Below are 24,803 nucleotides of genomic sequence, written 5' to 3'. Positions count from 1 at the left end.
CACCATCTCTTAGTAATTTTACTTTAGGGATAAAATTTCCACATGAGTTTCAGAGTTTCGAAAATAAGAGATTCTTAAGATAACAGGACAAAAAAACCTTGGTCTTTCCGGTATGTTATTATTTAATCCTTACAAGCACCATACAAGAAAGGTGCTCATATCAATCCTTACTTTATTCTTCAGGGAAATGAGGCAGATAGAATTTAAGGCCCTGAGTATGAAAACCAGGCTCGAATTCCAGTGGTCTGCTTCCAACACCTGCAGCCAAAAACAAAACATTTGTGTAGGGTTTTTTTTTTTTTTTTCAGTTGGTGTCTGGATAAGTGCCAGGAACATAGGAAGCAATCAATAAATATGTTGAATGAGTGGATGGATGAATCAATAGGTAAATTGAAAAGAAGCTCATAGGCTAAAGTTGGGCAAATACAGAAATATGTATGTAGGAAAATTTACATTACCCATAATCTCCTAATCCAGAGATAACCACCATATTTTTCTTCCAATATTTTTTCCAAAAATAGAATATAAAGGAAGGTAATATTTACATCAAGTTTACTATATACATATAGCTTTGTATCTGGCTTCTCTCACTTAAAATGATCTCATAAGTATTTTCCCATGTCATTTAAAATTCTTCAAAGGCATTGTCTTAATAACTGCATGATATTTTACTACAGTTATATTGCAGTTTGCTTAACCATTCTGCTATGGTGAGATATCTGAGTTGCTTCCAAATAACCCTGAAATACACATCTTTGTGCATAAATCTTTGTCCAGATTTCTCTTTCCTTGGCAGACATCCCTAAGAGTGAAATTATACATCATACATTAAGAACATTTTTGTGTCTTTTAGATATCCACTGCAAAATTATTTTCCAGAAAGGTAATGCTAGTGACCATTATATCCCACTATCATCAAAACTGAAGTTTTTACTAGTTTGACAGGCGAAAATTAAGCTTTTGTCACTTCTGTATACATGCATATACATTACTAGCAAACTGAACATGTTTCTATACTTACTCCTCACTTATAGTTCTTTTAATATTTAATTTTATTAGTATATGTTTGTAGTATGTAATGACTACATTCACTGTGAGGAATTGGTACATGGACATAACACATCTCAATTCTTTTCTTTCCCTTCCCCTCCCCACTATTTTCACTAGCATCAGATTCATTTATTCATCTTAAATTCTTATAAAGTTCATTATAATACACAGGGATTAACTATCAGACTAATAGGCAAAAAATCCATATAACACAACAAGACAATTATACTAAATCAAGGTGCAGTTCTTCCACAAACATTTTTGTCATTAGTTCGTCTTCCTATTGTATTTTTATTGATTTGTACGTACTTTTTATATATGAAGGCTGTAATCTCTTGTCAGATTGTTCTATTGAAATTTGTTCTTGATTCACAACATTGCTTAGCTTTATGTTTTAACCTCTTTCTCTGTCCACAAAGCAGATGTGACTACAACTCCAATGACATCCTTAAAACCCTGTTACTCTACACGCCTGTCAGAGTATAAACTATCAGCAAGGACACATGGTGTCAGCAGTACCCTTATTCTTCACCCTAACAGAGAAAGTGAAACCCACTTCATTGCATGGGCTCAGTGTCTGCCACTATTGGCACCTCACCAGCCACCTGACTGCTTACCTGCCCTGGGCCCAAGCTGTGCAGCAAACACTGAGTGCTCTGATAAGCACTGAAGTGGCATTTTACCTGCCCCCAGCTTCAGATCACAAGACCGTGGGCTCAGCTGCAGATGTCAGTAGCCAGGATGGAGACAGTGAGAATGATCAGTGACATGGAGTGCCAGCAGATGTTTCTGTCCCTTACAGTTACTTATCTAACAAGTCAACTCACAGCTGGTACAGCTCTGTAGGGCCTCATGGTTTTAGAGCTGGGAGAAAACAAACTTTTCACTTTTCTGAGACTTGCCGTTGTGGGATAAATGGCAAGGGCCAGGCAGGGATAACTTCAGAGCCTTAACCAGTGGAGTAAAGATGATGTTAAGCATGTGTGCAGCAGGTGACATGACTGCCTAATAGCACAAAGGTTCCAGCGGCCCACATGTCATGGGTTGATTCATTCCTTCAATCATTCAAAGCATGTTTACAGGATGTGCATGAGAAGGGTCACGAGAAGCCATCCCACAGAACACGTGGCTGGAGCTGAACTGTAAAGGATAATTAGAAGCTCAGCAGGAAAGGAAATCCAGAGACAAGGAACAGCATGTATGGCCCAAAGGCCTAGAGAGAGCACTGAGTTTTGTTGTCACAACAAATTAAATGCCTTGGGTAAAGCTGTGGGGTGCCTGCTGACAGGCTTGGGGACTAGCACCTCTCCAAAAAGGACCTTCACATCCTCTCCAATAAATGAACATGAATCTAGAGCAAAACATCCTAAAATAGATTGTCAAAGGCCTCCTCTCTGAGATGCACCACAGGGCCCTCTGCCCTCCTTGTCAGGTTGGCCTTGTCCTCCACCCCTGGCCTGGCCAAGTGCCCTCTCCTAGAAGGAAATTATGCATCATGCATTAATGCATGCCTAGGAGCATGCACTTCCTTTCCTTATTCTCTAACCCACTTTCCTGTTCTCTGTTCTTCATTTTTGGAAGACTACTAATGAAGATTCTAGTTTTCTTAACTTTTTTTTTCTATTTTCTATTGTTTTGTGTTTTCCTTCCATGATCCAGAAATTCCATCAATGTGTCTTCAATACTTTCTATTCAACTTTTTATATGATTTTTATATTTTTAGTCTCCCAGAGCTCTTGTTTTAGAATGTTCTTTTCGATACTCTCCCGTTCTGGTTTTGTAGATGGCACATCAGTTATTAGCCTCATTATATTGCTGTGCTGTTTTTCTCCATCTCTTTTCTCCCCCAGCCTTCACATGAAATGCTTTCTTTAAGTAACCTGGTGACCCTTAGACACCACCTGATCATTTTTGTGTGACTGATGTAGAAAGTCAATTGGAAGCTCTGTATGCAACGACAGGCAATTTGATAAGGCAAAAATATGCTGAATTTGCTTTTTATTAGAGTCCCTCTAATAGTATTCTCTTTAAATCTTTTCTAACTGATCAGTTTCCTTTGGTAGTAATCCTAAACTCCTGTAAATGGTACAAATCCTGGAGTTTATGGGACCCAGTGGCAGAGGGGGAAGAGAGAACGTGGTCTCCCCGATCAGAATGTAGACTTTCCCTCAGTTCCCTCCTCTCTTAGGCCAGCCCTCCCTTCTCAAAGTGAGGGCTTCTTCCCCTTTTCTTTCCATATGTGACCCCCATTGCACTGATAGGGGGCAGGGTCAGCTGCCCGCTATATGAAATGGAGAAGTCACAGGATCTTCCCTACCTCTAAGACCCCTAAACTGTCTGCTTAAGGTCCTGACTTATTTTCAGAGCACCACATGCCTACAGTTTCTAAGAATTTCTGGTGTTCCGCTGTGGGAATGAGGTTTCCCACTCCTGGAGGCTGTATTTCAGCTTCCTCCCCACTGCTAAGTAGGTGCCTGTTTATCCACTTGCCATGTCAAACTCATTGTTGACCTCACTTAACTACTCTCACCTACTCTCTTGTTCTGTCCTTCAGAGTTTTTGTGCTTTAATTCTTTTACTGTATTCCTCTCCAATTTTGGAAGAGAAGATATTTAAGTAAATGAATGCTCAAAACTGCTGTGTTTACCTCTTCTTAAATCCACTGGATTTAATCGTTAAATATTATGTTTTGGGTTATTAGCCATAGTAAGGAGGTCAAAGAAGCCACCTAGATTATTTTCTTGCAATGAATTCTAAAAAATAATGTAAAGATAAATAAATTCTTTGTTTTTTGACACTGGGTCTCACTATGTAGTTTAGGCTGCCTTCAGCTAATTATGAAACTGAGGTTGGTCTCAGACTCACAGTGATCCTCCTGCTTCAGCCTCCTGAGTGCTGGGCTTACAGGCACAAGCCACCACACCTGGCTGCTCTCTTTGTTTTAAATCTCAAGTCATCACAGTTACTCAGCATCTATCACATGCTAGGTTCAGAGCTAGATGCTAGGATAGAGACATCCAGATATCCCTGCAATGAGTTGCTCACTTAGTTGGGAAGTAGATGTGAGAACAATACTGTGTAAGACCCAAAGTGTGCAGGGATGTAAATGTGTGGTGACACAAAGCCTGAACAAGTCTGCATGTGGTGGAGGGACCAGTGAGTGGCACTGGGGTTCCAATATCTTCTCACTCCCTGCCCACTCACACAGTGAGGCACTGGCACACACACTTGCACCTACAGTCAGGTACCTCACATGTGGTCTAAGCTGCCTAGGACCTAGGAGATACTTGGTGCAGTTCATTTCCTGAGGCTAAATAGGTAATTTATAAGGTAGAGAAATATGTTTGGTTCATAGCTCTAGAACCCAAGAAGTCTGAGATTAAGGGACTACATCTGATGAGGACCTTCTAGTCCTTCCTAACATGACAAGTAACAACACATGGCAAGAGAGCAACAGAAAGACTCCTCTTTTATGACCAACCCACTACCACAATGCCTAGCCCTCCAGAGGTGACATTAATCCTTTCCTGACAGCAGAGCTCCCCTTACCTAACACCTCCTATTCAGCTCACCTCTTAATACTGTTACAATGACAGCAAAATTTTGGTGAGTTCTGCAGGGAACAAACCTTCAAACCATAGCAATGCTCAACAATTACTTACTGAATCAGGGAAACATCTAGGGTTCCATGACAGCTCCACAACATACTGGCTGAATGCAGAAGTGTGTTCTTTATAATAGAGACTTGGCTCAGGGTATGATGGGTTGGAGCACATGAGTGATAAGGGAGTGTCCTTTCTCTGAGACCCTAAAATGTTGCTTTACATGTATTCACACACTCTGTCTATATATCTGTCACTCATCTACCTGTCTCTCACACACTTTTTGTCTGTCTCTCCATCTCTCTTATGCCCATGCATCACAAAGCTCTTGCTCAGACCATGAATCACATGAATTTACAGTGCAGAAATCTGCACATTTCCATGTGGGAGCTCTACTGTCTGCAAGGATCTCACAACAAAGGAGAAGTGAGTACAAGGAGACAGACTGCCAAGAAAGACTGAAGTTTTGGGCACATACCAGCCAGGAGCGGTCCCTGCAGCATAAAATGAAAGCCCCACTAGGGAGATCCTTTGAACATGCAAGCTTAAATACCCACACAACGGGGGAGGTGGTGGGGCAGTGGGGACAATGTGATACCTTCTTGAAAAAATCAACAGGTTGCTCCCCACAAAGCAGAAGGTGCCAGTGGTTAAACAGATTGGAAGTGGCACATGTGCTCGAGAAGGATAACTCAGAGTCTTTGAGTAGGAATCAGAGTGACAAAGGGAGGAGAATGTGGAGGATTCTGATAGAGGACAAGGCAGCCTGGTAGTTCCAGGCCACCCATTGCCAAGAACAGAGACTGCATTAAATCCTGCTTGGCAAAGGGGAAGCTCAATATTGTTATGAATGGCAGCAGAGAGGGTGTCCCTGATGCTACTAGGGCAGGAGGCCGGGAGGAATGAGGCTTGGGGCAAATGAGGGAAAATCAAGTATTATGCACTCTCTACGACCTGTTTCTCCTTAGCCTGCTCTGAGCAGATCCTGGGCACTCCAAAAAAAAAAGCAGAAAGGGAAAAGAAAGTGTCAGGCTCTCAGGAGACAGTAGAGGTGCTAAGCATTTCTTGTCATATTGCTCACTTCAGTAAGAGGTGGAATGCATCACTGTAAAAATGAGCATCAGAGAAGCTAAGCAGCTGACAGAAAGCTGCACAACAAACCAGCATCAAAATTAGAATGTAAATCCAGGTCTCTGGATTCTTAGTCCTGAATTCTTTCACCCTGCATATCTGCTACTCCTCCCTCACTTGAGTAGTTCATGCAACACCAAGATGTGCTGATCCAATCCTGTTCCCACTCTTTAATTTCATAAGCATAATCTAGAAGTTTGGTAGGCCAAGGAGACAGAGTCCAGGCTTCAGTGGAGGCACAACTCCCTCCTTGTCCACTCCCTTTCAGCTCATTCCTCCTAGCTTCCTTTCTAGGCCTTGCTTAAACTAATAAAGACAGGTAGGTGCCCCGTAGTTTCTGCAAAGCATCAGTTCCAGAGCCCCCTGTAGGTACCACACTCCGCAGATGCTCCAGTCTTTTCTATAAAATTCTGCATAGAATCTACAGGACCACTCTCTATATATTCATTCATTCATTTACAGATTCATTTATTCATTTACAGAGCAGTCACTGTGCGCTGGATGCTGCCCACCCTCAACACTGGAATGTGGGTGCAAAGTCCTCGAAGTAGTGAAGGGAAGTTGGAAAGGACTCAGCCTCTCTACCCTCCAAATCTCACCATAAAAGATTTAGTTCAGAGGTCCTTAAACTGGATGTTACAGCATATCTATTACCTGAAACTCAAGGACTATGTAGTGCCCAAAATATGCCAGGTAGAAAGAACAAAATATCAAATGGAAGAGAAACAACACAGAAATAATACTTGGAATTTTCCAGTTATTCCTTTGTAGGTCATTGCTGGAGGGCTACAGCACTGACTCTGCAGTATTGTTTTCCAAAAGTAACAAAGTTTTTTGAAGTCCGGGAGCCCTGGGTTTCATTTCCAGACGCGTTATGTGGGTTGTGTGATGCTGATTTAGCCACTTGACTTCTCTGAACTTTATAACTTCCTGCCATCTAAAATGAGGACCATAATTCCTATCTTACATTGTTATTAATAGAAATGACATTACATATATAAACTGCTTAGTACAATGCCTGGCACCTAGTAAGTACAAAATAAATAGATTCTGTTGTTTTGAGTTTTATTGCTTATAACAAATAACCTCAGAGAGAGGCAATCTAAAAAAACCAGCATTTTTAACTTACTCATGATTTTATGAATCAGCAATTAGAGAAGCACTTGATCACCATGTGGCTTCTCCAGGATGAGCCAGACTTCACACATCATAGCTGACTTGCACATGGCAAGTACTCCAAAGATGCAAGGTGGAATGTACAGGGCTTCTCCTTGACCTTCTTGGATGGTCCACTCATCACCTCTGCCAAACTCTATTGGCCCAAGCCTTGATAAGTCAACCTACACTTGAAATGAGGGGACACGGGCCCTACTTTTCAATGGCAAGAGTTTTAGAGACTTCTGAGGACTATATTGAAAATGGTTTTCACCTGGAAGAGCCAGTCATGCAGACTATCCCCACCTCACACCCTTAAGTGGTCTTTGGGCTCAAAAGAGAGTCACAGTACCCTTGGTAACCACTTTTCCAAAATATTTTACATTCTCATGAGAACACTGAGATACAGAACGGCCTGCAGATCAGGAAAAAACTGCCATTGAGAAGATGGCTTGCCACTCACAGTGCCTTGAAAAGAGGAAACAAGTGGGGCACGGGGCATCAAAAGGCAGAGAAGGAGGGACAAACTGCAGACAAGGGCCCTGTTAGGGCTCTGAAGCAGCCATCTGGCCAGGCGAGGCCAGCAGACTTGGCTGGGGTAGTTTGAGTGATCTCAGCAGACTCTGAGTAGTCAGATTGTCTCTTTTGTCCTGTGTCTGGCACTGGGGTGATCAGAGAAGAAAGGTTGTGACCTAGGGGTATGAAAGCCCCACAGAGGAAGTGACTGGAGACCTGGACTCAAGGAAAATGGTCTGTATTTGTCAAGTGTGTCTCTGGTGCACTGTTTATTATCTCTAGGAATTGGTTCACCCTGGAAGCAGCAGTGCCTCAAAATCAGTGAGGTTCTGAGATGTCAAAGCATCAGAGTACAGGGAAAGAAAAGCTATGACTAATACACCCACAGCAATGGCCCTGCAGTGGATACCCATCTGACTGCCTGTTTTAGACTCACTCTCCATCGCATTCGCAGGGAGCCCTATACTCCTATCTCCGCCTCCTCCAGGGAAGTGTTGACTACTCCCAGCCCTCAAACCACCCAGCTTTGCTGGAGCAAGGCTATGGCTACTGTCAGTGAGATCCCTGCTGCTGCACTGCAGTCAAAACAAAGATAAGGATGGAAGAGAAGCCTTGCTCCTAAGCAGCTCAAGGCCACTTGACAAGAAGCTTTGTAAACATCATCTCATGTGGCCAACACTTCAAAACCCCTGTCCCTCCCTCAAATCACTCTAGCCCTTGATCCAGTTTTAAATGAGACTTTTGGTGCCAGAAGCTTGTTAGACATCTGGTTCTACTTGACTTTGCAAGGGGGGTCGTTAGGGGTGGGAATGCAGCTACCTCAACTAAAACCAAACCCTCTGACTCAGAAACGCACATCAAATCAGATCCCATGGAAGTGCATTTCAAAACAGTAAGGGAAAGCCAGACAATGAAGATGGAGAGAGATAACCACCAAGAGAGACCCACTGCAGAGACCCTGGCCTTGCCCCCAGGCCTGGCAGGGAGCATTGCAACCCTAGAGGCAACTGGGCCACCTCCCCACTCTTACATTCTCTTTCCCCAGCCAAAAATCACCAAGTGCTCTTGACTTTTCCACCAACATGTACCTCTATCCTACCCTGTTCTCACCATGCACACCATTCTAGTCTTATCTAAGCCATTCCTGCCTCCCTCACTTCCTGGAGAGCTCTTCTGACTGGCTTCTGGTGCCAAAACACAGATCTGATGAAGACTACGCAGTGATCTTAGGATAAACACCAAAATAATTAGCAGATCCTAAAGGATTCACCTGTCTGGCCCCTGCCTACTGTTTCCCAGGTCTGGACTCCAAACTCCAGGCCCTGGCACGTGTCCTGCCATCTCTCCCCTGCCCCACACTGTGTACCTTTATCAACTCAGACTTGTTCATCCTCCAGTCTGAGCTCAGTCTCTGCAGAGTCATCCTTCAGTTTCCAGCTGCAACCTCACTCACTAAGGAAGCCCTTCATGGTATGTTTCCTTCCTTACCCTGAGTCAACCACATAATAGGTATCTTTATCCCAAACTGCAACTGAGTTGTGGGCCTTCTCTGTCAGTACTCATCATCTACCCTTTTAGAAGATGAACACTTGTTTAATGCTTATCTTCCTTACTGGACTAAAAGTGTCATAGGAAAGGGGATTTGCTGTGTTTTGTACTCCTTAACATAGTGCCTGTGAAAATGACACCCTCATTTCATTAGAGGAAATGAATGGACCAGTGAGATTTTCTCACAGGTAACCCCCAGGATGAACTCTGGGTCCCAAATCTAGTTCAGTGATAGGTGTGTGTGGTCACAGAATGTTCATCCTATTTAACATTTGGACTCTGGTCACTTGACTATTTGAGGATATTAATATAGTCTTATGCCTTTGGTAGGATCAGGACACTGCCAACTTTTGGTTGGTTATTCATATTCCATAATATTATCAGAATTGATATATGAAAAACTTACCATAGTGATAATAAAAAGAAGAGAAGAAAAAAGAGGGAGAGAGCAAGAGAGAGAAGTAAAAGGGAGGGAGAGAAAAGAAAAAGAAATAAATTACAATCCATAACTGCGTAGTGTTTTTAAATAGTGAAATTGAAACAATATTCTATACCAAGCCAGATGCCATGCAAGAAAACCTGCTTCTCAAAGTCAAGATCACATTTGAAACAAAAACAGGAAGGAAATTATTTTGAGTAGTCAGAAAAACAACAAAACCAACCCAAGGATAACAGGAGGAAAGAAATAACGTAAGAGGGGAAGAACTGAATAAAATCAGAGAGCCCTGTGGGGTGCCATGATGACAGTCTATGGTTCCTCTCCCTCTTGTCCACATTGGTCCCTAGTATCTTATGGTCTCTCATCTCTTCAGAAGTCCATCAAAAGGACCTAAAACCACTGACTGCAGGGAAAATTTGTTGACATCAGGGGAAAAGGACATCAAAAGAAAATAGAGATCTATGTTAAGACCCAACAATAAACTTCCAGTTGATAAGATGTCAAGCTGCTAAGAAGGTGGACCTGTTATCAGACTGCAAGCATGTATCAGCAAGGTCACAGCCCCCATGTCATAGGTTCTGGGGCTTAACCCCAATGGATCAAGAAGGCAACAAATGCATTCACTGAGTCAGTTCTATAAGGGAAAAGAAAAGGAAGCTAGTATTTACCAAACTGCCATCTGTAAGCACTGTGCTAGGAACTTCATGCATGTTTCATTTCATATGTGCACTAGCTCTAAGTACAAGACAGAAATAGTACTATTTTGCAAATGAGGAAAACAAATGTCTGCCAGGTCTCACAACTGCTTCAGGGTCACACATCTTTCAATGCAAAGATAAGATGGGAGCCTTCGAAGCAACCTTTATTCTTGACTTTAGTCTTCATTGAAGATGCAGGAAAGCCAACTAACATGGGGACTTGGGATAAGTCTATTGGAAAGGAATTAAGAAAGACAGCCCAAGAAGATAAATCAAACCTCAAAAAGATGCAGAAGAGTGGCAGGAATGAGCTTAGGCTCCAGGTCTCCCCGTAGTCAACCCAAATGAACTTTGCCTCCCCTTCTTCTATTCTGATCCTTACTAGACACCAAATAAAATATTTCATCAAATCTAAAATGCTTACCCCAAAAAGTACCTGTCTAAAATGAGGATGCACCTTACAAAGCAAGCATCTTGAATTGGATGTCACCCAGCTAGCTATCTGCATGCAGTTGTCACTTCCCAAGCACGTAGATTTGGGTAAGTACTCAAGTTGTCATCACTTCAGCTACACTGCATGCACCATGGGTCTCCTACTTTCTAAATTTGCATCACGATTCCACAGCAAGGCATATAAATAGCTAGGGCACGATTCTGGCGTCAATAACACAAATGTTTGTGCTTGAAAACTAACTGTGATTTCATGTTCTCTTGTAAAACAAAGGAACATGCCTGGAAATCAGTGCAGGAAGCAGATCCCCATACCAGCCCTGGACTACCCGCCCTGGGTTTTCACATGAGAAATTAATCTTCAGCTGGCTCTATCATGTTACCAGGACCAAACACTCCTGCTGGTTGACTGGCTGCTCTCTTCAGGCTGCAAAGCAGTGATCTGAGATCAGGTTCAGACCAACATACTGGGGGTGACCTGGAGTACTAACCTACATTGTGATTTTTTTTTCTTTCTTACCTTCCTCTCTTTCATTTTGTGGCCCTGGGTATCCAACCCAGAGCCCTGCCTTGCTAGGCAAACGTTCTACCACTGAGCTACAACTTCATCTCCTTCTTTACTATAATTACTATTATTGTTATTATTATTACTATATCCATTGACAATATTTGAAAACTAAGAGATTTAAAATAAAAATCTGACTTACCAGCTTTTTTGAAAATAAACTCTCTGGGCCTCTTACCTACTGACACCTGGGCTGCAGCCTGGCAAGACCTAGCAAACCCAGTTGTGTCGTATCTGGACAGCACAGAACTTAATGAAGCGTGAGACAATCAGCCTGTGCCATCTTAAGGTTCTGAGCTTGCTGTGAGTTGTCACACAGCAGTAGAACACTGATACAGGAGGAGAAAGGCTTAGGATCTAGAGCATTAAGAATGTTTTTGTTTAGCAGGAAGGAAAAGAGAAGGGGAGGAGAGGGAGGAAGAAGTGGGAGAGAGAAACAAAGAGAATAGGAGTAAGAAAAGAAGGAAAACAAGGAAGGAGAAAAGAAGAAACTAACAAAGGGAAAGAGAAAGGGAGAGAGAAACAGAGGAAATGAAGGAGACAGGAAGGGAAGCTCACGCACATGCTTTGCATGAGTAGATGAAAGGGCAAAGATGCAAGCAGCTCCTGCAGGGGGGCCCCCTGCCTCCCCGGTATCTCATCCCTTCTGACCTAATCCAATACTCCCCGTTTTCCCCAGAACTCTCTCTCAGTATCTCCTGAAGCCCCCAACTCACCTAAGCATATTTAAACAATCATAGATTCTCAAAATTATCTTGTAACTAATAGAGTTTCTACCTTTTTTAAATGCCTATTTACACTTCCACATATGAGCTTTAATTCTTGACTGAGTCAGTATCCATCTTGGCCACCACAGTCACTGCACTAAGGTGACCAGCTGTAATTGGAAAGCCTGAATTCCATAACTCTCAGTTGTTTCAGTTCTATGAGGTGAGATGTGATGGGCTCTCCTCAGCTTCCCATCCCAGGGAAACTCAACGGGTGAGGTGAGTTCACAGGCTTTTAGAAGGTTTGGCACTTGATGACCCAATCTTGCCATCCATGAGCCACAGAACAGTTCTCTGAACCCAAGGTCAATACGGAAGACAGCCAGAGAGAGAGAGAGAGAGAAACAAAGAATGAGCAGCCTGTGGTGTCCAGCAGCCTCCAGAAGCCTATTCTTACCACAGCCCAGTTTAAAGACACACATTACAGTACAGCACTTCATCCATTCACCAAGCTGGGATTAACATCTCAGGTCAAAGCCATTTTGGACACACAGACCATTACGATGTCATCACAAAAACAGACTTACTGACCAGGCATAACTGGACACCTGAGGAAGGCACACTCCATGATCATTGGCTCTGTTGCTTTGGGCAGAAGCCTGTGGTAAGGAAAACCCCCTCATCTCATGACCAGAAGCTGGAAAGAACAAGGAGACCTTGGGCTACAATCCCCTATCAGGACATGACCCTAAAGACCTCCCACAGCCTCCCACCTCTTTAACTTCCCGCAGCCCCTAATAGCACCCTCTGGGGACCAAGCCTTAAACAGATGAGCCTTTGGTGGGCACCGAAGACCAAACTTTAGCAGCTTCCAAGACTAAGAACCTGGGCAAATACAAAAACAAGGTAAAATGTACTGGGAAGACTCACATCGACACTGGACCCATCAGTGAAAGATGATTTCCAGAGGCATCATCTTTGTGTCCCACTTATCTTTAGTTGTCCCCTAGTGCCCAGCAAAGTAGACAGTCAGAAGATGTGTTTGGAAGAATCAGAATCCTACCGTTTCCTGGCAGAGACCAGGAGTGCTGTTCCAATCTCTGTTATATAGGAAGGCAGAAGGAAAGGGTTCTGGCTGCCTCAGTGTCAAGTCTAACACCAGTGGCTTCCCATCTGCAGGTTCTATCTTCAAAAATCAGACTATATGTCTTTATGGTGCAGAACAGGACCAAGGCCCAGTGAATTATCTCCTTGGTGTGCTTATACCTTCTTTGGTCTCAGTCTATGGATGTGATACCAGGAGCTATCTTCCATTTACCAATGCAACCAATTAATAAAGGCTGTTTGTACATTAAAGTTTTAAAAAATCAAACCGTTCTGTATGCGCGCGCGTGCGTGTGTGTGTGTGTGTGTGTGTGTGTGTCCAGGAGATGTGCCCCTGACCTATATAGCCATATTTTAGCTGAATGCTAGTTGCTCCTGTCAGCAGGAAAAACATTAGAATATTTTAAACCATCTAAACGGAGTCTGTGTTAAGGATGTTTCTCATAGCTACAAGATAAAAAGACAGTAGTCAATAAGTGATTAAGAGAAAGTTAGCAATGGCTCTACCTTCTCCTGTCCAATGGCTCTACCTTCTCACCTTGTTCTGACCAATGAGTGTACTTAATCAAAGGCCCCTTTCCCTGCTTGTTGTCAGTCCTAAGTCTGGGAGCTTATTACTTGCAAATCACTTTCACAGCCCACTGTTGGTTCTAGGGGCCATGGTAGCCACTGGCACCATTTATTTAAACTAACAATTAAGAGATACCATGAGTCCTCTGGCTGAAACAATTTGAAGGTAGAAGAATTATCACAAGAAATCACAGCCTTTGAGGCCTAAAAATTATGTAGCCTCTTTCCTCAAAGGAAAGTGGAGTCATACTGTCCTTACAGATTACTCCATTTCTATGAGGTACAAACTCCAGCATCATAGATAGCTAAAGGGAAATGGTTCTTCCAAGCCTTGTCAACCATGCAGATTGATTGTCAGGAAGACTGAGCTTTGGTGAATTCAAGACCCAGAACATTCATGAATCTTCCCTCTCAGTCAGAAGGATTGCTTTCTCCCTTGAATTCAGAAAGAGTTCCTGCAAGATAAATAGATGCATACCCTCTGTGCAATATTTTATACAGGTACATGATTTGGGAAATTAGGTCAGAGGAGGGAGGGAAAATGGTGATTCATTACCAGGACTGCATAGAGACAGGATTACCTCATCAGAAATTCAAAGGTAATCAGTTTTCCCCAATTGTCATGGCAATGAATCACCATTGTTAATAAATTGGGAAGTCAGTTACACCTTTGAGTAACTGGATAAACCAGAGTTGCCTGGCATCTGTCTTCATTAGAAAAGAGCCAATGAAATGTGGATGGAGAGGAGGACACCGGATGAACCCAATTCCCATCCTCACCTGAAGGTGAAGAAACTTGACTTTCTCCTTAGCATCATCATGTCAAGTCACGCAAAGCAAAATTTACACAGGTACAACTTAAAGCTGAATTTACCCATCCAAGATCCGGTATAGTCTCCTGATGAAAAAAAATCAAAGGCAGCAGCAATTTATTCATTTAATGAAGGAACAATGACAGGAAATAATTTCTGAACATCACTCAGCACAGGCAGAGGTCTTTATTAGAATAGATTTTTCTCCCCACCCCCAAGCAAATGGAAACCAGAAATGGAGTCCTCCATCCCCCCTCCTCCACCTTCCCACCTCTCTCTGTCCTGATGGTTTGGTCTCAGCACCAGTCACATCAGAAAATCCAAGCCCAGTGGGTGAAAAAAAGCAGTCAAGTTCAGAGTTTTCTGTGGCATTTTATGACTCAATGAGGCAGCAGTCGGACCTCCAGCTCCAGGGGATAAATCAGCTCATGCTCCATCTGCCTTCAGGACAGACAAATCTTTGGTCATGGAGTCGTCAATAATCCAAACATAACTTGGAATGTGGTTATAACTCTTTATTACTTTTAGGACCTCCTGAAAAAAACTAAGACGAATTCTGATCTATCTGATATGATAATGGCATTTGACAAGTTCCTATTTATTCAAGAGGTGGGGGATAAAAATGTTCATGTCTGATCATTGTGTCAAAATCCTGCAAGTCATTTTCATTTCTCTCTCTTGGACAAGATTTAAAAGCAAAGCCCGATGCATTCTGTCATATGATCCTGGTGCTGAGAGTTCGAAACATTTCAACAGTAACTTAATACAAGGGATTTAAGAAGCATGCTTATAAGAGAGGAGAGGGAATATAAGAGAGGAAGAGAGGCAGACAGAGATAGAAATAGAGAAAAAAATGAGCCCTGGATGAGGAGGAGATTACCTGATAGGAGACAAGATGAATAGTTAACCTGTTACTGCTGAGTGTCTCATTTCCCCCTGGGGAGGAGAGCTGTGTTTGACATCTTCCACAGCCTCACAGCACAGGACGAGGAGGCCAGCTGGAGGGCCCACATGCCAGCCCTCCTCTGGCTACTGCCCCCACAGGCACACCACAGGGATGGGCTCTCACAAGTTTCTCCTGCTGGAAAAGGCTCAAGGTAAATGCATTACTTATTCAGGTGCAATCTTCAACAACAGGTCAGGGAGGTACAATTTCTGTTCTCTATGGCAACTATGATGCTAGCCCTCTCCCCCAATCTTTCTCCTAGTGCACTGACACGCACATTCATGCAGATGTCTTCCAGTCTTCCACTTTCAGGGTCACTGCCCATTCTACTTCCTGAGATCTTCCCTCCCTTCTACCTCACACCAAAACTTGAGAGTGTCTGGGAGGCTGTAGGGTGACAGATCATTCCAGCTTATTTCCTCTACCTTAAAGCCACTCTCACAAGAGCTCTAAGAGGTGTATGTAACTTAGGAGTTGCATTGTAGAAAGAGAGAACTGAGGCAGAGACTAAGTAGCCAGGCTTTCAGGCAGCAAGCCTAGGCCCCCAAACCATACTTGGCCATTAAGAAAAGCTTATATCCAAGTCAAAAGAAGCCAAAAGACATAATACTTCTATCAAATATTCTTCCATCACTCTATCAGAAGTTATAAAGCCTATCTAAAAACCTTACTATTTATCTGAGAGTTAAGACACATGGGCGCGCGCACACACACACACACACACACACACACACACACACACACGTGCACAAGCCTCAGGCTCTTTTTTCTCTTTCCCTGTATTTCTGTTTCACATTGGAAAAAGATTGCTGTTGTCTAACCTGCTGCCAGACATTATTCCACTCACCATTGTATTGTCTCTGATGAGAAAATCATGACTGGGCAGTATTTAAAAATGTGTGAGTGGCGCGTGACTGGAGTGAGATACAGAATTTTAACACAGAAAATGCTGATTCTCTCTGCAGAGACAAGACTCAGGACACTTAACAGTAAACTTACTCACCTTTCATGTTAAGACTTCCATATATGGGAAAATGCTTACCTGATCTTCCATTTTCTCTTCTTTAGGAGGTCTTCACCAACATTCAACATAACCAATGATTATTTTGAAATGCAGGACATTGTTTTGGGGCTTTCTGTACCCCTTCCTCCTACACATGTCTTAGGATTTTTCTGCTTTTCTCAAGGCATCATCCTCCCCAAGCTAGTGGTTCATGCTGAGGGGCCCACCCCAGGTTGCAGGAAAGGAGCTCATGATTCAGCCATTCCCTCCTGTGGTAATCAATGCAGGGATGAGCTAAAGCTAAAGAGAAGTAATGGCTAGAGCTCTGGCAGCTGTCTCTGAAGCTGGGAGAGAGCTCAGCCTGAGTGAGGATGGAAAGACACAGCCAAGAGGGGAACCTGAAAAGGTCAGGTTTTGGTGACACTATTTGAGGTCTATTTGCTGTACCATGACCCCAAAAGTCTTTGGTCTACAGCTCACAGTGTTATTGGGAGACACTAAACCTTTAAAAGTAGAGCCTAATTAAGGGGAGTTAAATCACTGGGATTGTGCCTTTGAAGGGAATATGAGACCTCCATCTCTCCCATCCCTTTCTTTCTCTCCTATTCTTCCAGCCACCATGAAATGAGCAGCATCCTGCATCAGGCAGTTCTACCATGATGTACTGTGCTGCAACAAAACCAAGTTACCATGGACCAAACTCTCTAAAACAGTGAATCAAATTAAAATTGCCCTTTGAAGTTGATTATCTCAGTTATTTGCCCCAATCACAGAAAACTGACTAACACATGCAGCAACCGTCATAGCTTTATTCTTCAAATGAGTGAGCCATTGCAGGGTGTGGTGGCATTAACTTGTAGTCCTAGCACCCAGGAGGCTGAGGCAGGTGAATCACAATGTCAAAGTTAGCCTGCCATACAGAGCAAGACTTGTCAAGAAAAAAAAAAAAAAAAAAAAAACTAATAGAAAGGAAATGTAAGCTAATAAATTCCTTTTTGGCTTGATCCACACAGAGTTAGACTTTCTGTCTCTGACATAAAATTCTCAACTTCACACAGCATATTGGTCAGAAAAGCTACCACATGATAGGTATCATCCTGGAAGAAGCTCAGGCCTTTCTCAAAATTCCCATTCACTGTATCTTTCAGTGGGGACCCAAAGGACATCTTCAGTGTCTTGGTATTACCACTTAATCCCATACACTCCTTGCATGTCCAACTTCAATCCCTCAAGCAAACTTGAATGTGCCCCTGTCCATGTCCTCAGCTGTCCTCTCCATAACACCCAGTTGATTGAGACTACTGAACTTAATCCTCTCTATCAGTGAGAGAAACACCTCCTCCTCTCTGCACAATCCTGGAAAGGTACCTCAGCAAAATTGCATGAATCTTTAGTGTTTAGCAGTTCAACTTGCCATATTCTTCCTCCTCTGGACTGGCATCCACTCCCTAATGGTTAGGTCAAATTCAAACTGGAAATGTAGGTGAAAATTGTATTCTAGAGCTATCATGCATCCCCAAGGTAAGAAAGCAACAAGGTCTCTCAAGGTTATGGTGATCTGGCAAACCTTATGAAATTTTAGTAGTTAGACTAAAGCTCTCTATGTTAATTTTGTAGTAATTATGTCAAAATAGTAGTAATGCCAATGTTTCGATAAAAAGCCACAGCAAAAATCAAAAATACTGAAAATATTTATTTTGTTTACTGAAAACTAAACTAAAGATGGTTATAATAATAAGATATCAACAATTCACACCTTGTTTCAACATGGGGAACCCCAATGTTCTGCAGAAACATGCTTAGAAAGTTCTGTTCTAGGCTAGAGAGGTACTCAAATATGTACAAGATGAAAAGTTAAGTGATAAAAGAAAGTTGCAGTGTGATACAGAGCCTAATGTCACATTTATGAGGGAAAAGCTTTGCATGTAATGTATATGTGCTTGAGTTTAGAAAAAGATATGAAAGGTACAACAACACTCCCATCAAAGTGTTCCAATTTTGTTATTGTGTAAAACTGGTTTTTAAAATTTTACTCTACTTTGTTTTGTGTGGTTTAATTGCATATTAAATGTGTTCCATTTGTGAAGGCATAATAAAGCAACAAATTACAAAGGTACAAAAAGCACAGACCAACAGGGTTAAAATAACCCATCAGACTTATAAGAGAATGTTTTATAAACAAGCAAACCTGTAAATAAAATGAAACAGGTACAAGGACCCACTTTGCACAATATTCTGCTGTTTTAATTACTTTTTTGTGATTGCTGTTGCTGAAAAAATAATATCCAACACCCAAAGTTAAAGGAGGAAAGGTTTATTTCAGCCTCTAGTTTGTAAGGATTTCAGCCCATAGTCAACTGTTTTCAAGGTAGGACAGAATGACAAAGAGGCATCATAGAGGAGAAACAGATAATAATGTGGCAGACAAAAGGAAGCAACAACAGCAGCAAAATCGCCTTTTTTCTGTCCCTTTATATTCTATCCAGCCTGTTGTTTGGTACCACCTATGCCCAGGATAGCGCTCCCATTATCCAAACCTTTGATCCAAGTATCAGACACTCAATCCACATTCACACTGCCTAATCCAGCCATTTTCCGCATAAGGCTTTGGGGAACATCTAAGTATAGCCATAACATTCCATCCCTGGCTCCCAAAAGACTAATAGCCATCCCTTTATGCAAAGGCGATTTAATGCATCTCTGAGAATTGCCAAAGTTCCAACAATTTCAGCATTATTGAAAAATCCAAGCCCAAAGTGTCCTCTAAGATATAAGGCAAATTTAAATGTACACCCTCATGCAACTGAAATGAAACCTTAACATTTTCAACATACAATGACATAAGATAAGTATTTCCATACTGTGTTAGTCACCTTTTTCTCCTTGCTGGGACAAAATACCCAACACCCAAAGTTAAAGGACAAAAGGTTTATCTAGTTCACAGTTTGTGGTGGTTTTAGTCTATAAGCTCCTGAGCCCAAGCAAGTTGGCTCATGACAGAGGGCAACAGTTCATAGCAATGCAAGACAGCAAAAAGGGAGGAGCATTCAGAAAAGACTCTTCCTGTGCCTTATATTGTATGTAGGCCATACCCACCCTAGGCGCTCTCACTCTTAATCCCAGCATTGGACTATAAATTATAAATTAACTACAAATTCTAGACGCCTTCTCCCATGACTGTATGAGGCTTTGAGGGGACATCCAGATACGAACCATAATATATGCCAAAAAATGCAAATAGGGCAATAGAAAGGAAAAGGAACCAAGCAACATTAAAATCTAGCAAGGCAAACAAGCCCGATAGTTCCATGTCTAGCATCCAGGACAATCTGTGGCAAGATATGAACTCTGAAGGGCTTGGAGAATTCCACCCCTGTAGCAAGGTGGGTGGTTATAGTTCTTGTGGCTTCTTTCTTGCACTTAATTTGCTCTGTCTTGGAGCTTTCTTCAGACAATCCACATCCAGGTTTCTCCAACTTTCTGGGGTCTCCATGGCACCTTCAACTTCACACTCACACTATTTTACACTGCCTACCCAGGGATACACTATCTGCCTTCCCAAGACATCTTCTGCAATCTGGGTAAAAGCCTTCTGGACCCCCTTGCATTCTGCATGTGATTAAAACCAGCACCACATGGATGAAATCAAGGTCTATTGCCAACTAGTGAAGTAAGTAGGCTTTCTCCTCTCTTGGTTGTGTAGATCAACTGCCTGTATTATTGAATACTGCCAACACAATCCTAAAGAAAAAATTCTCTAGGACATTGCCATTCTAGAACATGGTGCTCTGAGGTTCTCTTCTTAAAGAAAGGTCTTTCGTCTTTGCAATTTTGGTGCTGCACAGGGTGGAGTCCTGCTGGTTCTGGTGATGACCTTCTCCATCCTTTTATTATCTTGTTTCTTTTCAGCAACCAAGTTCTCCTCTGTTCCATTTTTACAGGCTGCAACTTTACTGGTCCTTCCTTTCAGGCCAAATTCATAATGATTAAAATCATTCTTCTTGGTTCTTTGCTTTTGACTCTCAACATAGATGTGGCTGAAATCCCCCTAACAGTAGCCATACCACTACCTCAACATTAGACTGCCTTGAAATATCTTCCACTAGATTAATTAGTCCACTGCCCTTAATATCAGAGTCAGGAAAGATCTCTTGACATGAGAAAAATATAGACTACTTTTCTGCCAAAGCATAAAATGATCTGGAATCCAACACCCAGTGCATTCCCTCTTCCTAACTGAAACTTCTTGTTGAGGTTGGGATTTACAAGGGAAACAGTTTAACATAGGACACATAATTTATAGAATTATTTTATAATAGTCACCTAAAGAGTTAAATGCAAAAGAATGCAGAAAATCTGTATATACACTAGAAACTCAAAAAATCCAGCTGAGCACGTGGATCCCACATCACTGTCCTGAATGAGACTATAGCCCATGGCAATGTCCTCCCCAAGTTCAACTGGAGTCCCAGAGCTCAAGATAATGTCTCATGCAAGTGTGTATCAAGCACCTTCACTGGGATGGCCCTAAGGTTGTCTACACAAGTGGGATGAAGGATCTGTGCCAGCAGACTGAAGGATCTGCCAGGAAGCAATGGTCAAGATAAGAACCAGAGCTCCTCTGAAAAGAATCACAGCCATCCTTAGCAACAATGAAGTCCTAAGATCTTCCAGTGATGAGAACAGTCAAGTTCATATCAGGAAAACCATCATGACAAGCTTCGTTAGAAGAATAAACAGCACACTCTTTTCCCTCCATTTTTCTCTTTATGCTGTTAGAAAAAATCTTCAGGTGGGATGTGCATACCCTAGCACCATGTTGATTCAGTTCAGGTGGGCAAACAAGTCAACTACCAGTTGTCAATCCACCATACCTCCTGAGCTTAGCCTTTACTAGATTTATTTCTATCAACATTCTGGTCTTCTGAAATTTTCATTTTACTTCTGCTTCTTCAGCCAACTTCTCCAAACCCTTCCTGCAAGATAGTTCCAGAGACCCTTGAATCACATGTTCACATAGTCACAGCAAAGACTCCATTTATATGGCACAAATACCTATCTTAATTAATTTTGTTCATTGCTGATACAAAGCATCCATTACCCAAAGTTAAAGGAAGAAAGATTTATGTCACCTCATAAATTGTAGAGGTTTCAGTCCATAGTCAGCTGTTTCCAAGATAGAGCAGCACGGCAGAGGGACCTCAATGAGGAGAAATGGTTAATGATGTGGTAGGCAAAAGGCAGCCAAGCAGCAGACAGCAGCAGCAGCAGCAGCAGAGCAGTCTGTCTTTCTTTTCTCCTTTTATAATCTACCGAGGCTACATTCCTGTTGATTGCTGCCACTTACACCCAGGGTAAATCTTCCACTATCCACACCCTCGATCCCAGTATCACATCTTTAATTCACACCCTAATTTTCCATCTTCAAAACTCCTCACCTATGATCACATCAAGCTTTGGGGAGACATCTAGATATAAACCATAACATAATCCAAAATTTTCTCCTTGTTCTGCCATTATCATGGTGCAATTACGAGTCCAGTCCATCTGGTTTCCTCTGGCTTCGGCAGGTTATTGTGTTTTTTCTCCTAATTGGAATCTCATTTTGCAAAACCCAGAAGCAGAGGATCAAGGCATTATACCAGATCACAGAGGCAGGTTTGTGAGCCAGAATTCAGAAAACTACAGGATCCAGGAAGAGGTGCCACACTGCAGAGAACTACCGTGATTCTAACTCCCAGCAGCTTTTTCCTAACAACAATCCCTCAAGCAGTAGGAAATCCAGAACTGAGGTCTGGATAAAATCCACACACTCCAGGGGACATCTCTAAACAAAAGATCATCAGAACCCCAAGTGTTGGGACTAAACGTGACTTCTTTTTTTTTTCTTTAGGTTTGTGCATACTTTCCAAGATTTGCTTGTATATTTTTGTTCGTGTAATGATATAGTGCTTTTCTAGATTGCTGGCAAGGTGTGATAGATTTTTTTTTAATTGGACATATTCTTAATCTTGAATGGAAGTCTTTATTCCATCATGCACTTGACTTTTTTCTGAACTCTAGGTTTTCCAGAGTAGAAACTGAGCAACTTCATGCAACAAAATTTTATTAAACCTAGTCATGTGCTGCAACTTCTGACTTCAGCTCAAATGGAACTGTGACATTCAAGTAGCCCTCGGATTTGGCTGCAAGATCACCTCCATGAGAGACTTGGACAGTAGAGTTCAAATTCATCACTTCTTTGCACCCTGGTGCTCAGAATAACCATTATTTGCCTCACAAATCAATGAGTGAGGATGTATACATACAAATAAATTACAAACACAAAAATTCCCCCACAATTGTAAGGGCCCTTGTTGGTGTCAGGTGAGGGATCAAAGAATGTGACTGTTTATGGAAGAAGGGCACACATATTTCTAGATAGTACCTGGAAATGGCTTTACACTTCATTTCTCTCATTTCTTACCATCCACATTCACCTCCAACATGGTGAAACCAAATGACAGAAAGTCTTGTTCCACCACAGACATATCTCCAGTTTCAAAACATGCTGGTATTCTGAGCCATCAGATGGGTCTGTACCCTCAGGGTGTAAGAGCTGACAATGCTCTGATGACATGGACTTTGCTGTGGTCAAGTGCTGGACCACATATTTTGACTAATATGTGAGGCCACAGTACTTTGCTACTACTTTGTCTCAAGGATACCATCATAGAACCTGGATCAGATGTTACGTCTTACTATAACCTTACTTTATTCTCACATGGGGGGAAACAGTAAGACATAGCTTGATTACTGAAATAATGGTTGATATCACCTCCACCTCCTGAAAGGCTATAGTCAAAAGGAAAAAGTAGAGGGCTGATAATTACAGACTACATTTCTCCACAAGCTCAGAGGAAAGGATATTGTCAGTTGGCCCAGTGTAATGACCAGAACCTGCATGGTGAGCTTCACTGTTTAACCTCCAGATAAACCTTCTGGAAAGCAGGAAGGAGGCCCCATCTTGAAAGCCCAGCTTTCAAGACCTGTGATGTCAGGTGTGTGGAGTATAATTTGGAAAGTAAGAATCCAGAATATGGAAATTGAAAGAGAAGTCCACGTATCATAGCAATAGCACTATCCAAATTTTGGTCTCAGCCCTGATGCCTACAAACTGTGAGGTTGTGGATAGTGATGAAATCTCTCAGAGCTTTAGGATTATTAGCTAAAAAATATAATTGAGGTTATCTACTCTTCTTCTTTATTCCTCCCCTTCTCAGTCCTCATCTTTCCTCAAATAATTACCTCCAAACAGCACTAAGTGGATTTGAATGAAGCCTCTGGGAGGTTGAATAATAGCCTATTCCAAGAGATATCCATACCCTAATCCCCAGAACTTTTAGATATGTGAACTTATTTCATACACAAAAGACTCTAAATATGTGATTGAGTTAATAACCACGAAATGAGATTATGGTGAATTACTTGAGTGGGTCCAATGTAATTACAAGGGACCATATAAGAGGGAGGTAGGGAGTCGTGCTGACAGAAAGAAGATGTGAAAGCATAAGCAGAGGTAAGAATAAGAAAAAGACACTACACTGCTAGCTTTGAAAATGGAGATAGGAATCATGAACCAAGGAATGGACATTCTCTTCTAGAAAAAAGAAGTGGAATCTCCCCTAGACCCTCCATAAGGAATGTAATCTGTGGACCCATTTCAGACTTTCAGATTATAAGATAATAAATTTGTGTTGTTGTAAGTCACTAAGCTTCTAGTAACTTGTTGTATGTGTGTGTTAGTCAGTGTTATGGTTAATATCTAGATGTTTCCCCAACGCCTCATGTATTAGGATGTGTAAATGTGGATTAAGGGTATAGTACTGGGATTAAAAGTGTGAGTAACGGAAGCCCCATCCTAGGTATGGGTGGCACTGATCAATAGGCTTGTGGCCTGAATTGAATACAAGGGGAGAAAGGGAAGGCAGGCTGCTGCTGCTGCTCCTGTTGCTGCCTCCTGCCTGCTCTGGCACAGCATGGACAATTTCTCCTCTGGGATGTGCCTCTGCCATGCTACCCTGCTTGGAACCAGCCAAAGATGGACTGAAACTTCTACAAACTGTGATTTAAACAAACCTTTCCTCCCTTAACTTGTGGATGTTGGGTATTTGTCTCAGCAACAAGAAAAGTAAGACAGATTTCAGTACTAGAGAAATGGGGCCATTGCTGGGATGCTACCTAGCTGTGTGATTCAGAAGCATTTTAAACTTGTTTATGGAAGGAGTTTGAGAAATTTTGGAGAGGCCAACTGAAGAAGCAGCCCTGGAATGATATAAACTGGATTTGAGGCATAAAGGTGAAAGGTTCTTGCCCTAGTATAAATTACTATACAATTATGGTGGTGGTCTAATGTGATAGAAAGCCAAAGTGGGAATGTTTACCACTTCCTGCTTCTTCTTCAGAACTAATTGTAGCTCCCCTTCTGTTTGCACACATAGAGAATTCTAATCATTTCCTCACATCAT

The 24,803-nt window shown here is 42.1% G+C and overlaps 1 non-coding gene across 1 annotated transcript; it reads left to right on the top strand.

Moving 5' to 3' along the window:
• Positions 1 to 12,919: 12,919 nt before the first annotated feature.
• Positions 12,920 to 13,067, top strand: LOC111754236 (small nucleolar RNA SNORA57). The gene has a single exon (XR_002788937.1). It is a non-coding gene; the product is annotated as a small nucleolar RNA SNORA57 (small nucleolar RNA).
• Positions 13,068 to 24,803: the final 11,736 nt, after the last annotated feature.

This window comes from Cavia porcellus, unplaced genomic scaffold, assembly GCF_034190915.1.
Source record: "Cavia porcellus strain 051 isolate PalLab524CR breed Dunkin Hartley unplaced genomic scaffold, mCavPor4.1 scaffold_12, whole genome shotgun sequence".
Classification (NCBI taxonomy): Eukaryota; Metazoa; Chordata; class Mammalia; order Rodentia; family Caviidae; genus Cavia; species Cavia porcellus.
This window is presented reverse-complemented; position numbering and strand designations above follow the sequence as displayed.